Source organism: Neofelis nebulosa, chromosome 7 (genome assembly GCF_028018385.1).
Source record: "Neofelis nebulosa isolate mNeoNeb1 chromosome 7, mNeoNeb1.pri, whole genome shotgun sequence".
In the NCBI taxonomy this organism is placed as follows: Eukaryota; Metazoa; Chordata; class Mammalia; order Carnivora; family Felidae; genus Neofelis; species Neofelis nebulosa.
Window position 1 is genome coordinate 126665584 of NC_080788.1, and position 17505 is coordinate 126683088.

At 38.7% G+C, this 17505-nt stretch overlaps 1 long non-coding RNA gene across 1 annotated transcript in view; it reads left to right on the top strand.

Annotated features, from left to right (window-relative positions):
* LOC131517590 (uncharacterized) overlaps positions 1 to 17505 on the top strand; it is a 28043-nt gene that overhangs the window by 975 nt on the left and 9563 nt on the right. Inside the window, exon 2 of the long non-coding RNA XR_009264664.1 lies at positions 324 to 537. This is a non-coding gene — a long non-coding RNA (uncharacterized LOC131517590). The remainder of the gene's footprint in view (positions 1 to 323; positions 538 to 17505) is intronic.

Sequence of the window (17505 nt, forward strand, 5' to 3'; positions counted from 1 at the left end):
ACCTGGCTGAAGTCGGACGCTTAACCGACTGCGCCACCCAGGCGCCCCTGTTTTGTTTTTTTAATACTGCCCAAATTCTGTGATTCCACGTGGACTGCGTGCAGTGACTAACACCTAAAATACTTGCCCTTGACCCACCAATTCTCGTGGCCTCTCGCTGTGAGAGAGCCGGCAGAAAAAGTCCATGTCTTGGAGTGTAATTAAATAGGCGTTTGCCCTGCTCTGCTCAGGCAAATCACGCCTTTATGGCAACATTTCACGCAGAGCAGAGAATGCTCTGTTTGGAAGGCAGAACTCACAGTACCTAATTCTCTTGTCCGTAGGAATTTTGAGAGACACGCGGAATGTAGTCTGGACAAGTGAAGGAGTTTATCCTCATAAAGCAAAACGAAATGTCACAGTTATATGCCTCTGAATGCAGATTTGGAGAATATCAAAGGCAGCTTACCAGAGAGGAAAATATGCGACCTGCCAGGACCTGAAGGAAGAACTTAGAGAAAGCAGAGCCATTAATACTCAGAAAATGGGAAGTTGTCGGTATGTTTGTGATGGGCAGAGAGAATATCAAATAATTTTGAGATTTCTTTTAAAACCTCCTGACCCTAAATTCTTGCCTTAACACTCAGGTGCATTTCACTTCCCTGCATAGCTGCCTGTTTGTTGAAGAAACTTAAAGAAAAAAGTCATAGGAAAACAGTGCTCTTGATACATAAAAATGGGGTTCCATCAATATTTGTAATTCATTTAATATTCAGGTAACCATTAGCCCGACAAGTTATTCTAAACAGTACAGACCCTGGTAAATTTCACCGCTTATTGTTTTAAGAGGACTCCTTTTTACCTCATTATGTGTACATACTACCGAGTAATTTGCACATGGAATCCCTCTCCTTCCGCCTCATTTTCTTCCCTAACCATTTGGTATTAACTAAATGATAAGATGTTTTGCCATCAGTTAAGATTAAGACCACTGTATACAGAACGTGGGTTAGAATCTAGATTTACTCTCCATGGACTTATTCCCAGGGGTATTAGTGACAGTTATATTCTGATTGAGTCTCATCTCTGAAGTAACAAAATATAGTTTTTGGATTAAAAAGGCAGAAAACCCAGCCTTGCACTCTTTAAGACCTTCATACTTCCTAGAGGCTCTGAGATGGCCTCTTTCACACATTTTAAAAGCACTTGGCTAATTTTTACCTAGAACTCTTCCCTCTCCCTCCAGTGTGCATGGCACCTAAGTAACCACCATGTATTCCGTTCCAGTTTACTGTTTTCCAAATGCTCATTTAGTTGTAATATGCCTCCAATCACTATATATGTGTGCCAGCCAGCTTAATTTCAGGAAGAGATATTACCTGATCTTGCACCAAAATAGTCGGTGTGAATAATTTGAAGGCCACAGCCATTTAATTCACAAAACTGGAAATCTGTGAACAGAAATCTCTTCTCACGTAAGACTAGATTTAGCATTATTTTTAAATTGTTTTTATATGGGGGCGCCTGGGTGGCTCAGTCGGTTAAGCGTCCGACTTCAGCTCAAGTCACGATCTCGCGGTGCGTGAGTTCGAGCCCCGCATGGGGCTATGGGCCGATGGCTCGGAGCCTGGAGCCTGGAGCCTGCTTCCGATTCTATGTCTCCCTCTCTCTCTGCCCCTCCCCCGTTCATGCTCTGTCTCTCTCTGTCTCAAAAATAAATAAATGTTAAAAAAAATTTTTTTTTTTTAAATTGTTTTTATATGAACTTTTTGGGGAGGAGCAGAGCTTAAATCTTTTCTAATTTTAGTACTTCTTGTACCATATATGAAGTATTTATACTGCATTATCAGTTTGCAAACTCATACTTTATAACAACTATATACTTAAACAGATACATAATAGTGCTCTTTCTTTGTGATGAATCTTTTTTTTTTTTTCAAAATTTACTGGATGAGAAAAAGTTACTTCTTTTTAATGTTAATATTCTGCCTAAACCACTGGATAACTGCCAAACAACAAAAGCAAAGGAAAAATGTAGTGCATGAATTTTAATATTAAGCAAAATGACACCAAACCTTGTATGTCCAAACATTAAAATGTTTTACTGTCCACATGACTATTTTAACAACAATGCCAAGAAAGAAAAAAATCTAAAAAGATTGCGCCTGGAAATTAGATTGCATTAAAATCTCATTATATAACTTACCTGCAGTCTCCATGTTCTTAAAATAATAGATCAGTAAAGCTAATTCTGGCATATTTAGGCATCACACAGCCCTTATATGCTCAATAATTTTGGGCACTTGTGGAGAATATAGAAGTGAAGAGGAAAGATCTTGTTGCTCAAGCTTACCAATCCTAATGAAAGCCCCTATTGTAAAGTTAGTGCATAGTTACAGCATTTATTCAAGATCTTAGAAGCACTGATGTATTTCAGTCCTACCAAAAAAATAATATTCAGAGTTCACCTATTTTTAGGCTTTTGCAACACAACAACAGCAAAAAACCTGTTGGTTTCCATATGCAGTGATGTTTGATGTAGTATATAAAAAGAAATTACTGTTCACACAAGTTACTTTTATACACATGAGGTGGAGATTTTTTAAATCTTTTTTTTTTTTTAATGTTCTCTCCCTCCCTTGTAACTTATAGTTTAAAATTGCTACTCCATATCTTAAAACAGCAACTAACTTGCAATTGTTTTTTGTATATGGAAATATAAGTCAGTTAGTGGTGGCTTAGCAAAAATAACTTAGTGCAGAGTCTGTGCAATCAAGTTTGACAATGCGATTACTTTACTGTGAGACCTTCTGCAGTAACTAAACCTCTCTGTGCTGATAAGATGAAATAGTAAACACCACCTATGATTGTTAGGAAGATCAAGGGTACTAGAAAGTGTTGATAAGTATTGGGTGGATGTATTTATTATTAATGGTAAGTGTATTAACAGCTACATCAAAGTAGGGGGAAGGTCTTTTTAACTCACTTTGTAGAACACTAGTATGAGATTTTAATAATTATGCCAGTGGTTGATGATGAATTTATTCACAAAATAAATTTGTTACCTTAATTTTTTTTGTTACTTTAATTTTGTTACTTAGTTTACCTTTGGCTAAATTTTGATACCTTAAGTGGCTAGTATATAGCGTAACTTTTGTATATAAATATAATATATGCTGTCATGAGATAAGATTCCTTAAGCAAAATGTTGATTTATCATTGGAATTAATCAGGTTGCTTGGTTACACACATGTACAGTTATATCTAGCAAATTACAGATGAATTTACCCATTGACCCAGCAACCCCAATTCTAGGACTCTATCTCACAGATATAGTAGCAAAAATATGAAAAGTGTACGCCCAAGACTATTCATATGGGACTGCTTATAACATCCAAAGAAAGGAAACACCCTTATATGTCTTTATAAGGTTGAATAAACCATGGTATTTGCACACAGTGAAATACTATGCAGCTATAACAAGGAATGAGAAATATCTCTATTTACCACTATAGACTAATTTTCTTTTTTTTTTTAATTTTTTTAACATTTATTCATTTTTGAGAGACAGAGAGAGACAGAGCATGAGTGGGGAAGGGGCAGAGAGAGGGAGACACAGAATCTGAAACAGGCTCCAGGCTCTGAGCCGTCAGCACAGAGCCCGACGTGGGGCTCGAACTCACAAACTGTGAGATCCTGACCTGAGCTGAAGTCGGATGCTCAACTGACTGAGCCACCCAGGCACCCTAGACTAATTTTCAGTATAGTGTGTTATGTGAAAAAAACAAGTAGAGATAAGTGTTCTTTGTATGTTACCATTTAAGAAAAGAGGAACTATAAAAACATGTGTACATACATACATACTTGTTTATGTTAAAAAAAAAAAAAAGGAAAGATAAGCCATAATTTTTTTTTAAGGAAGGTTACCTATGAAGACAAGGAGAAAATAATATGATGACAGGAATAGAAACTAGAAAATATATTTTTATATTTTATTCTGGAAACATTCACTTAATTATAAAACAAAATTATTTATAAAATAAAATTAATTTTAATTAGTCTCAAAACTGAAAGACAATAAAGCAAATAAAGCTAACAGTATTTCATAGCACACAGAGAGGAAGGAACCTTTTCAAGTGACTTTAAAACACAGTAATTTGAGTCTGCATCTTTAGTGAGATATTTTCTAAAAACAAATGTGAAAAAAAATATTTGCTCTTCTCTGTATTGTTGATGATAATGTTTGTATATCCTGTTTTTTTAATGGCATGTGGGATAAATAAAATGAGTAATTATGTGATGTTCTAATTACATTATCTCAATTATTCTTAAAAACTGAGATTTCCAACATGGGGGAAAGGAAATACAGATATAAGATAGAAGCGGGAAGAGTAAAAATTCTGTAGTCCTGAATCTGAGTTAGAAGTATCATGGTGCAGGGGCACCTGGGTGGCTCATTAGGTTAAGCCTCCGACTTCAGCTCAGGTCATGATCTCATGGTTCGTGGATTTGAGCCCTGCATCAGGCTCTGTGCTGACAGCTCAGAGACTGGAGCCTGCTTCAGATTCTGTGTCTCCCTCTCTCTCTCTCTCTGCCCCTTCCCCGCTTGTGCTCTGTCTGTCTCTCTCTCTCTCTCTCAAGAATAAATAAACATTGAAAAAAAATTTTTTAAGTATCATGATGCATTTTGTCTTATTTTTCCCCCTGCCTCTGAAGAAGCCTAGAAATAACTAACCCAGTGGCAATGAGTATACCTAGTACATAGATTATGGCCTTTCAAGACCAGCACTCCTTGGATAAATGTCTTATTCTGATCCACATCAGGAGCAAGAAATGTCTTTTTTTTTTTTTTAAATAATAAAAACCCAGACCCAATATATTTTAGCCTATGAAAGACACATAGCTCTGAACGAGCCTAAACACAGCGACCAATCTAGTAACTGTGAGCATCTCTAGCTCCCAGATTATGATCTTGAAATACCATTTTCCACTGAAAGGAATCAAGGCTCCTTGCAGATATTGCTGACTCCAGAACTAGAGCAAGAAAAATATCAGTTTGAACCAAATGAAATTGCCAATTATTGCCTGACCTAATACAAACTGAATCTAGAATATCTTTTCATACAGATAGCAAGGAAGATGTATTAGTGTGCCGGGGCAGCAGTGACAAAGTGCCACAAACTGGGTGGCTTAACATAACGGAAATTCATGCTCTTACAGTCCTGGGAGCTAGAAGTCTGAAATCAAGGTGTCAGCAGGACCATGCTCTCCCTGACACTCTGAGTAGACTCCTTCCTTGCCTCTTCTCAGTTGCTGGTGGTGGCCAGCAGTCCTTCCTGTCTTTGGCTTAAGGTCACATCACTCCAATCTCTGCCTCCATCTGTACATGGCATTCTCCCTGTGTCTTCACATTGTTTTCCCTTTGCGCCTGTCTCTGTGTCCAAAGTCCCCCTTTTTGTAAAGATGTCAGTCATATTGGATTAGGGCTTATTCTAATGACCACATTCTAACTTGACGCCCTCTGTAAAGACCCTGTTTCCAAATAAGGCCACTCTCTGAAGTACTGGGGTTAGGATTTCAACATCTCTTTTTTGGAGGACACAATTCAGCCCATGAGAGAAGATATCAAAGACTCCTAGTGTCATGTCAAAAGAATTTAGGAGCCAACATGAAGAGGCTCCCACTGGACAAAGATGAGACACTTTCCATTAATTTATAATATCGCTACAAAACAAAATATGAAAATTCTAATTGGTCACTATTGGAGGATGCTAGGGATTCATTCATTATTTTGAAGATTGATAAATGGAGAAAAATAAGCATTTATCTAACCTTCCCTACATGAATTGTACCACCAAGTACCAAATAGTAGATGCAGTGGGTTGAATGGTGGCCCCCAAAAGAAAATGACCATGTCCTAATCCTCAAAACCTATGAATGTTATCTTACTTGAAAAGGGGTCTCTACAGGTGTAATTATGTCAAGGATTTTGTGATGAGATTATCCTGGATTACCCTGATAGGCCCTAAATCCCATGGTGAGTGTTCTTATAGGAGATACATAGGGGTGCCTGGGTGGATTAGTCAGTTGAGCATCCGACTTCGGCTCAGGTCATGATCTCATAGTTTGTGAGTTCCAGTCCCACTTCTGGCCTGGAGCCTGCTCCAGATTCTGTGTCTCCCTCTTTCTCTGCCCCTCCCCTACTCATGCTCTGCCTCTCTCTCTCCCTCTCTCAAAAATAAATAAATGTTTAAAAATTTTTTAAAAAGAGAGATACAGGGGCGCCTGGGTGGCGCAGTCGGTTAAGCGTCCGACTTCAGCCAGGTCACGATCTCGCGGTCCGTGAGTTCGAGCCCCGCGTCAGGCTCTGGGCCGATGGCTCGGAGCCTGGAGCCTGTTTCCGATTCTGTGTCTCCCTCTCTCTCTGCCCCTCCCCCGTTCATGCTCTGTCTCTCTCTGTCCCAAAAATAAATAAAAAATGTTGAAAAAAAAATTTAAAAAGAGAGATACATAGAAGTGAGTAAAAAGAAGAGGAAAGGGAAATGTAACCACAGTGGTAGAAATTGTAACAATGCACCCACAGGTAATGTGTAGCCCCCAGAAGTTGGAAGAAGCAAAGAACAGATTCTCCCCTAGAGCCTCTTGGGGGAATGTGGCCCTGGAAATACATTTATTTTAGACTTCTGGCCTCCACAACTGCAAGAGAATAAATTTCTGTTGCTGCTGAGCCACCAAGTTCATGCTTATTTCTTACAACAGCCTTAGGAAACTAATACAGTAGATGAAAAGAAGTTTCTCATTAAAGAAGTATTCCATCTAGGGGCACCTGGGTGGCTCAGTCAGTTAAGCATCCGACTCTTGATTTCATCTCAGGTCATGATCTCATGGTTTGTGAGATCGAGCCCCCCCCTTTGAACTCCACTGGGTCAGCGTCAATGGGGAGCCTGCTTGGAATTCTCTCTCTCCTCTCCCTTTTTGCCCCTCCCCGGCTTGTTCTCTCTCTCTCTCAAAATAAATAAATAAACATAAAAAAAGAGAAGTGTTCCAGCCAAAAACCGAATAAAGAATGATAAAATATCACCATTGGGCAACCTCTAATGAATTGAGAGATGGAGGCGTTAAGCACGGACATCTGCCAACATTACAAAAAGGGAAACAACCAGAGGTATATGCCTTCCTGATAAAAAAAACATGCCACCACCTACAAGGTAGTCTCACCTTTATGACCACCACCCAAAAATATAAACCCAGAATCTAAGTTTGTAGACCCAACTAGCAATTCACAAAAAATACAGAGGGTTCAAGGACATATCAAACTATATATCAGGAATGCAATCAGCAAAAGCCAGGCCCTGGGAAGCTATAGTACAAATGGTCCAATTTCTTCAATAAATAAATTCAGGGAGAGAGGAACCTACAGATTAAAAGACACTTAAGAGGGACGCCTGGGTAGCTCAGTCAGTTAAGTGTCTGACTTCAGCTCAGGTCTTGATCTCACAGTTTGTGAGGTTGAGCCCCTCATCAGGCTTTCTGCTGTCTGCACAGAGCCTGCTTTGGATCCTCTGTCCCCCTCTCTCTCTGCCCCTACCCTGCTTGTGCTCTCTCTGTGTCTCTCTCTAAATGAATGAATGAATGAATGAATAAATAAATAAATTTTTTAGAAGGCACTTAAGAGACATATCAATTAATCACAATGTATGGAACTTATTTGGATCCCAATGCAAATAAACTGTAAAAGAAATGACAATTATGACACAATTGGAAATTTGAACACTTACTGGATATTTGATGAAATTAAAGAGTTACTGAATTAAATGAAATTGTTCATGTAAAATATTAAAAATAAGCCAATGAAGCTTTATTTTACAATCAGTGATGATTCTTTATCCAGACAACTTGTCTTTCTGTCGAAAGACAGTTGATATTCCCAAGAAGGCCTGGTATTGTTACAAATGTAATTAATACTAAACACTTTAATTACACAGGTTTTTCTCTTTCTCTGTTTTTTGGACCTCAGCCACATATGCCTTTTTTTTTTTTTTTTGAGGGGGGGGGCACAAGTGAGCGAGGTGCAAAGAGAATCCCAGAAGGGGCAGAGGGAGAGAGAGAGAGAAGTAGAGAGAAAGTGAGGCTCGCCTGATGTGGGGTTCATGCCCAACTTGATGTGGGACTCGAACTCATGAACCGTGAGATCATGACCTGAGCCAAAGTCAGATGCTTAACAACTGAGCCAATCAGGTGCCCTACATATGCCTTATCTTGATTCACAAGTTGAACAGCTGTGCCTTAGGACAATTAAAAATGTTGAAAATGTGCTCTGATGTTTTTGTGTAAGTATTCTTCTAGTGGAGAAATTATCTTTGATTTACATGCCAACTTTATCTTCTTCATATACCTTCATCCAGATAGAGCCTCCTGATATGACAGGTAATTCTACATAGATAAGCTTCTTTCCTTTTTTCCCTTTCTTTCTTTCTTTCTGAGAGACAGAGGGAGAGAGCATGCACACATACTAGCAGGGGAGGGACAGAGGGCAAGAGAGAATCTTGAGCAGACTCCACACCAGGAGCCAACAGGGGGCTTGATCCCATTACTGTGAAATCATGACCTGAGCCAAAATCAAGAGTTGAACACTTAAACAACTGAGCCACCCAGGCGCTCCTCTTTATTATTATTGTTGTTGTTGTTGTTGTTATTTTTTTTTAAGTAGGCTCCATGCCCAGCGTGGGGCTTGAACTCATGACCCTGAGATCAAGAGTCAGATGCTCTATCGACTGAGCCAGCCAGGTACCCCTACATAGATAACTTTATAATAAAATACACCACAGGGCTCAGTCTTGTGAGTTTGAGCTTCCAGTAGGGCTCTGGCTCTCTGCTGACAACATGGACCCTGCTTGGGATTCTCTCTCCTGCTCTTTCTGTCCCTACCCCACCTGTATGTACACTCTCTCTCTCTGTCTTACTTTCTCTCTCTCTCTCTCTTTCTCAAAATAAATAAATAAATAAATAAGCTTAAAATAATACATTATAGCAGATAAATCTGCAGTTTATCTGCAAACTATATCTTAGAGAATTATTACTGTAACTGGAACTAGATGGACCCATTTCAGTTCTTCTCCAGAATCCACCTTCCTCTGGCAGCAGAGGTGGTAGAGATTGTAAAAGGGGAGGTGGCAGAAAGATTATCATAGATTCCAGACCAGAGTGGAAGTAAGGAATTGGCTTAACTACTGAGGGCTGGTCTTCCTTTTAATGGGTTTCTGTGAGAAAAATCAAGGGGTGTAGTTCAAATAACTTGTTGAAAACAAGGCTCTGGGTTAATGTTATTGGTTGTTTCTTCAAAGTAATGAGATAGCCAGTGGGCAAAAAATAATAGATGCTTAAGCAGGAAAAATGGAGATAAAAAAAAAAAAAAAGATGAGGAGTTTGCCACTTTGTGTTCCTTCCAAGCTAAGAAAAACAACAACAACAACAACAATGGATTTATTGTAAAAGTTTTAATCACACAGTACCTCATTTAAAGCTGGTAACAGTCCAATGAGATAAGTAATATTATGCCTTTATTATGATTAGGAAACTGAGACTTACCTTCAACAGTGACTTGCCCAAGGTCATATTGCTGTTTACTTGTGAAATTTTAGAGGTACAAGTTCAGGGCTCTTTCCACCTGTCTTAGAAATAAGAAGCTGTCAATCCAGGAGAATGCAACGGTTTTGAATCGAATCATGTCGCTCCTTAAGTTTGTCAAGTATATGTTAATTATATAATGTGTTAAACTTCATTTGGGAGACAAGAAACTCTATGCAACATTGAGCCCTGAAACCAAGACTTTGCCCTGATTAAATATAATTGCCTTCATAAAAGTATCATCAAGAAGCATTTATTAAATAATTTAAATAACCAATTCCTCTGTTTTTACATCACTTGAAAATCATCCATTTTCCATTTTAAATAGCACCTACTCAGTTACTCACTTCAGTTGAATGACTCAATTCAATTCTTGAATTTGTCAAGAACAGCCATTTTCTAGCAAGATTGTCTATAATCAAAACATTTATGTCTAGCTTTATCCTTACATTTTAAATGCTTTCATAAGACAAGAAAATAAAGGATGACCATTTTTAGAGGTAGAACATTAGGAAGGGGAATTCTTTCTATTTTATCTAATAAGCCAGTGGCATAACTCTAAATAAGTAGATAAAAAAAGTAAATTAGGCATGTGCTAATGTCATGGCACAATAAATTAGAAGAGGTAGTATATATCAACAGCTATACTGGTCTAGCAAGTATCCAAGCATGTGACCTCGGGTGTCAGGTAGACCAACATGCTTGTTCTTGCTCTGACCATAGGCAAGTGACCTCATCTGTAGAGTGGCAGGTTAGTAATATTACCTACTTTAGATAATTATGTGAGGATTAAGAAATGATCCACGTGCAGCCCCTTAGCACAATAACTGGCATAAAGTAGGTCCTTAGTAAATATTGAAGACCGTAGCAACGATAATAATATTGATGGTACAGAAAATTAAATGGGTTCCATTTTGTCTTTGTCTAGATCATGTTGAACAGTGGAGCGGAACAAATAGAAATTAGAACATATTTCTGAACTGAGTTCACCAATAAAGCAAAGCTGTATATATCTTCTGCACATGTAAGGTTTTTTTTTTTTCCCCGTCTATAAAATTAGAATCAAAGAAGGAAGCAATTCCAAGTTTGAGATGAAACACATACTACACTCTAAAGTAGTAAATTTTTCACCGGTTTCATTGAGGTTAAATCATTTGAATAACTGATTTCTGTTTCTACATCAGTTGAAAATCATCTACTTCCTGAAACGACTCAGACTGTTTAAAACTAGAAGCCTTATATAAATCTCTAGCCAAGAGATACAGTTGCTCATTTGTCAAGTGTAGAATGCATTACCATTCCTCAATAAATGTTAAATTGAAATGATAGATTTTTCCGCCCTCAGATATACTGTAGTGTGTGATAAAAGACAATCAATACTGCTATTTGGACACAGGATGACAAAATACACCTGAGCCCAGATAGAACGTAGAACTAGGAAACCACAGTCCCTTAGAGTGGTGTTTCATTTCTTCTTCATAGATTTTGTAGCCTCCTTAGTAATAAATAACTATGGTCTTCTTTTCTTTATTATTTTTTAAAATGTTTATTTGTTTTTGAGAGAGAGAGAGACAGAGCATAAGTGGGGGAGGGGCAGAGAGCGAGGGAGACACAGAATTTGAAGACAGGTTCCAGGCTCTGAGCTGTCAGGACAGAGACTGATGCACAGCTCAAACTCATGAACCACAAGATCTTGACCTGCGCTGAAGTTGGACGCTTAACTGACAGAGCCACCCAAGTACCCCATGGTCTTATTTTCAAACGATAGAACTCATTATATAATTGCTTCTTAATTTTTCTCTGATTTTGGTGAACAACACAATCAATTTCAAATCCCTTCTTTCTGTCTCCCCCTTTCCCTTTGTTTACTTTCCTCCCTCCCTCCCTCTTGCCTCCTCATTGTCTCCATTTGTCCCTTTGCTTTCCTTTTTACTTATTATTATCATTATTATTATTGAGAGAGTGAGCACACATGTGCATGCATGAGCAGGGGAGGTGCAGAGAGAGAGAGAGAGAGAGAGAAAGAGAGAGAGAGAATCCTAAGCAGGCCCCACGTCCAACATGAGCCCAATGTGGGGCTTGATCTCACAATCATGAAATGATGACCCGAGCCAAAATCAAGAATCAGACGCCTAACCAACTGAGCCACCAAGGCTCCCCTTTTCTTCTTCTTTAATACAGTAGTTACAGAATACCAAACATAGCCTTTTTTCAATGCCCTTCATGTATTTTCATCCTTCCATTATTGGCTTAAAAAATCAAATCAGAATCTGTCTGACTTTTTAAAAATGGATAATGATTATCAAATACAGACCATTTTCAAAATCTCAGTATGTTCTTAGTCTCCATATTTAGCCGTCTTAATTTTATCCTTAAGCAATCATGACATTAAAAAAATATTTGGAAGGAAAAAAACACAACAAAACAAGAAAAATTAGATTACCCAAATCCATCAAATAAAAATATAAAAGATGAAATCCATGTATTTCTGTCTTTCCAATCATATCTCTCAATCACATGTTTTTCCTATTTCCACAAATCATCTCTGGATATATATATGTAGATAAATATGACTACACTTTGTTTTTTACAAAAAAGAAATCATGCCTTTAATTTTATATACGATTTGCTTTTTCATATACCCAGTATATCACAGACCTCTTTCTAGACCAGTAAATGTTATGCTGTCTCAGGTGACTTTAAGTCACCTCTGTAGGTGCATAAAGGAATAGTTAGACTATTTCCTTTTGTGCTATTTTAAATTTTGCTGCAACAATGTCCTTGTGAAGATAACTTTATATACTTTTGCTATTATCTTTGTAGGATAGAGTCTTAGAAATGAAGTTGGCTGATCTTAGGATTTCTACAAGTTAAGTACTAGTTGATAGTCACAAGCCATCCATGGACGGGTTGTCCTCACTAGCTCTCTGACTCTATAAAGGTCCCACATAGCTGTCCTGTAAACTTGAGACCAACTCCTTTCTCATTCCTCCAGGAAAAGGAATTTTTAAAAATTTGTTTCTGTATCTTTCTTCACATTGCACACTTACAATGTCTTTCTCCACTTACCTTTTTTCCTTTCTGGAAAAATCCAGCTCCTGGAAGCTTTAATTCCTTCTATTATTTCCCCCATCATTGTTTCTCTATATTTATTTTTGTAAATTATTTGGGAAGTGATCATATTTGATACAATTTCTTGCTTCAACATACATTCTAAAAGGAAAAGTAAGACAAATGTTTTCACAATGTTCTTTGTTCTTGGCTTATTTTTCTTTCATCCAAAAAGAAAGACTAAAGTTGTGTCTAATTCCCAAGATCTCCAAATATTCCCCTTTCTAAATTTTGTACACACTCCTATTTAAAAGAATGTATTATGATTCAGTTTTGCATGTCTGAGTCCCACTAGACTTTTCTTCCAATCACTCAAAAATATTCACTGAGAATCAGGCCCTATTCTAGGCTATGAGGGCACTAGTGTAAGAGAAAACAAACCAAATCCCCTTCCATTATGAAGCTCATGAGACTGATGAAACAGACAATAGACAAAATAAATAAGTAAAATGTTATACATTAGGCATTTGTAGAAATCCAGGTGAGTAGAGTGGAGGTAAGAAAGGTTCATCATAGGGGCACCTGGGTGGCTCAGTTGGTTAAGCCTCCAACTCTTGACTTCATGTCAGGTCATATTTTCAGGGTTCCTGAGATCGAGTCCTGCATTGGGCTCTGTGCTGACAGAGTGGAGCCTGTTTGGGATTCTCTCTCTCTGCCCCTCCCCCACTTGGGTGCTCTGTCTCTCTCTCTCAAAATAATAAAGTTTAAAAAAAAAAAAGAAAGAAAGATTCATCATATTTTTAAACTAGTTTTTTTCAAGTGATTTTTTTTAATGTTTATTTTTGAGAGAGAGTGAGAGAGCAGATTCATGAGAGTGGGGGAGGGGCACAGAGAGAGGAAGACAGAATCCCAGGCAGGCTCTGTGCTGAGCCTGATGTGGGGCTTGATGCAGGGCTTGAACTCATGAATTGTGACATCCTTAGCTGAGCCAAAATCAAGAGTCAGATCTTTAACCTATTGAGCTGCCCAGGAGCTCCCATCATATGTTTTGAAAAGGGATTCTGTAAGGCTTGCTTTGGATAGAACATGGGGTCTTAGAAAAATGAGCAAAGATTTTCACAGGTTTCTGTTAGGTAACTGGGAAGATGTTGGTGCCCTTTACGTAGGTTGGGGGAAATTGAGGGAAAGACACGTTTAGATGAGAAAAGTTCTGTTATGGTTAGGTTTAGGTGTCTGTTGAGCAGTCAAGTGGAGAGTCAAATAAACTGGTGAATACAAGCTTAGAGCCCAGCAATTTGACCTAGAAATAAATGTTTGGGAATCATCTAACATATATAGGTACTTACAGCCATGGTAATGTATGAGATCCTGTGAGGAGTATAAGGGAAGAGAATAGAGGTATTCTGATGTTTAGAGAATGGACCAAGGAGAAAAAAACCAAAAGCCAAAAAACAAGACTGGAAAGGAGTTGGCAATGATGTAGCATATAAACCAGGAGAACATTAGTGAGGGTGGGGGTGGGGGTGGACACCAAGGGAAGAGATTGCTGCAAGAAGAGAATAGTTAACACTGTCAAATGCTGACGAGAAGCATATAAGATAGAAAAGATCTTAGATTGGTCAAGTTGCAGGACATTGACAAAAGTCATTATCATGTAGTAATGGAGATGGAAGATAAATTGAAGGCAACTGAGAAGAAAAGAAGTGAGAAAATGGTGAGAACAAATATATCTTCTTTGTATCTCTATGGTCAGAAATAGCAATCAGCAGTCAGAGCACAGATTGCCCATGTTTGGGGAACAGGGTCCTTTGTGTCTACTCTGGCTCCTGCAAGTGCATGCAAGCAGCTTCTGGAGGATGTACAGGGCTGCCTGCCACAGGGCTGGGAGGTGGGAAATGGGGAGCTGCTATTGTGGGAAGAGCTGACATTGACCGAATCTAGCTGCAGTTTACCGTCCAAGCCTTTGCCTGGAAGTTGCAAGCCTTCAATAGACTCCAGAGTTCCAACATGGTCATATCCCACAGATTCTGCCAATGCAATTGATGTCTAGGTGGGGAGACAGATTCCTGGTGCTTCAACTCCACCAACTTACCAGAGTCCTTTCTCCAAATCATTTTTTGAAGGTGGGATTTATTAGAAACTATTTCCAAGCTGCTGGGAATAGTCAACAGAAAAAAAAAAAAAAACATAATGACACAAGAGAAATTGCATATGATTGCAGTCATCACTTTTTGAGAAATGCCAGTGAGGATAGGCTTCAGAGCAAAAAGGGAGCTGTTCATCTCTGCTGGGAACAGAGAGCTTCTACAAACTGTGCAACAAACAGGATGAGAACAAAGAAAGTTAGAATTGATGGTGGAAATGTGTAGGTGGGTTGATAGATTTGGTGGTCAGAAAGAAAAGAACTTCCCATGATGGTTTAAAATTTTTCAATAAAATACAACAGTTATCAGTTGAGAGTGCAGTTGTAAAATTGGGAAGGAATTGTTGAAGGTTTGAGAAGAGAGGAGAACATATGAAATTGTCATTGCAGGTAGAACATCAGATGTATTTAAAAAGTGTATAAGATTGTTATGGAAAAGCAATTGCTTTTTTGAGATTTAGGATAAGAATCATTATGGCTATGGTGCTTTTCTCTGGTCTCAGTCAGCTACTTGTGGAAGACATAGAATAGGTAAATAATAGTGTTGCAGGTTTTTGTTTTTTTTTTGTTTTTTTTTTTTTTTTTACCTCGATACCCAGAATTTGTTCTCTTGCCACTTGGAAGAATAAAGAGGTGGACACAAAATAAAATGAGCAGTAGGCAAAAGTTCATAAGAGTATAAGATTAAGAAAGTAAGAACAGTATGAAAACTCTCATTGCAGAGAGGGGGCGTTCCAAAGTGAATGCCCATGACTATAGGCAAGGGACTTTGCTTTATAGGGTTTTGGTCAGCCCTCCCTTCCCTTCCCCCTTGCTCCTTCTCAGGTTCTACCATTATTGGCTTGATAACTCTAAATGCCTAGTCATTCCTTTTTGATTGGCTTGTTTCCATTGTATGAGGGGTGGTCTGTGGCCATAGGTGCTTTGTGGGTCTGTTATTTTTAGCCAAGTCTTGTCAAATTCCTGAGGGAAACCTGAGGAGGAGTAGGTGGGGTCTGTCACATTCTCAAGAGGAACTTTATGCCTGAGGGAGTTTGCTCGAGGTCAGATGTTCCCAGAAGAAATGTTTTAAAATATGTGTTTTTCCCCACCCAGGGACCTTCAAGACTTAGCCTCTCCCTTTCTGCCTACTGAATCCTATCTTTCCCTATCATAATAGGCTCAACAAATGTGACAAAGATCACTATCCCCAAATACCATTTTCCCCTTTCCTTTAGAAATAGAATTCCCTGAGTTTTAGCTGGTCTTATTCAGCAAGAGATTACATTTTTGAGCTTCCTTTGCGGCTGTCACCCTGTGCTTACATTTGATCCAATGGATATAAGATGTGATGTGGGCAATTTCTGGAACATCTTCCTAAAGGTGCCTTGGACCTCAGTGAGCGACTATTGACAAATAGTTCATAAATAGTTCATAAATAACAGAAAACCAATAAATCAGCAAAGTAGTAATTTGCAAAGGTTTATTGAGCACACACCAAAATACAGTTTGCAAACTGGGAGCATGCAAACCAAAGCATGGAATGAAGCTATTGTTGCATGACAATGCCCCTCCTGTAAGGGGTAGCTTATAGAGTGGAAAGGAAATGATTATTTATACTTCACAGTGATTGGTTATATTAGAATTTTCTTAAATGATAGGGAATTGGTCAGTAGTGGCTTCATATTAACCTTGGGAACCAGTTCAGGTTTTGCTTATGATTTCCAGATGCATAATTAAGAAATAACCCAGGTCAAGTTAGTTTTGCAAAATAAGCTAAACTAAGCTTTGTTTGTATGACTTGAAGGTCAATGAGATGGCAGTATTTGGGGTTATAGTGTCTGATAGCATGAATTTCATAGGATCTAAGTTTTGAAGAGGAAGGAGAATGATTGATGAAACTACAATAGGAGGCAAGTAGGATACTGCTTTCTCATCTTCAAGCCCAGAGGTACATGGTATAAGAGAAAAAAGCATGTCCCACATGCACAGCAGTGGGAGCAGTGTGCTCTTAGGGGATAACAGGATGGAATGTAGGGAGATGTGAGTGAAGGCTTGTCCAGAGAGGATATCACAGATCAAGAGTATTGATGACAGGTCTTGAGTCTTAGAGGTACAGAAAGTGTCCAGGGAGTTAGGGAGGAGTGTGAGAAGGAGTCATATTTATGGATGAATTGGGGTGATAGACTGAAAAGGATTTGGACTTCTAGTGGTTCCTGAATCTCATGGAAACACATATTGGCATAGTGATCCTCAGTTCCAATTAGAGGAAGGTCAAGCATTGGTTTATGACAGGAAGCATGGGTGACCCAGCGCAGCCAGCTGTGGTCTAGCACCCAAAGGCAAAGACATCTTCTGAGAGTTTGGTCTCATGGACATTTTGCAGTGATGAGACAGCCACAGAAGCAGTAGTCTCACTGGAAGCTCCAGGAATTCTGTTAACTCACATTATTTAAAGTCTCTGTGCTTCAGTTTATGAAATGAGTGGGATGGGGATGACAATAGTACTTACTTGATAATTATGGAGATTAAATATGCAGCAGATTGAATGGCTCCAATTCTTCACCCCTCCCTCTGTGCACACCCGTGCCTGTGACTTTGCAGTATACTAAGTAGATGGAGTCTGTTTTCTCACCCCTTTAATCTGGGCCTGATCATGTGAGTCCATTTGGCCAATAGAATTTGGTAGAAGTGTTGGTGTGCCATTTCTGACCTTAGGCCCTAAG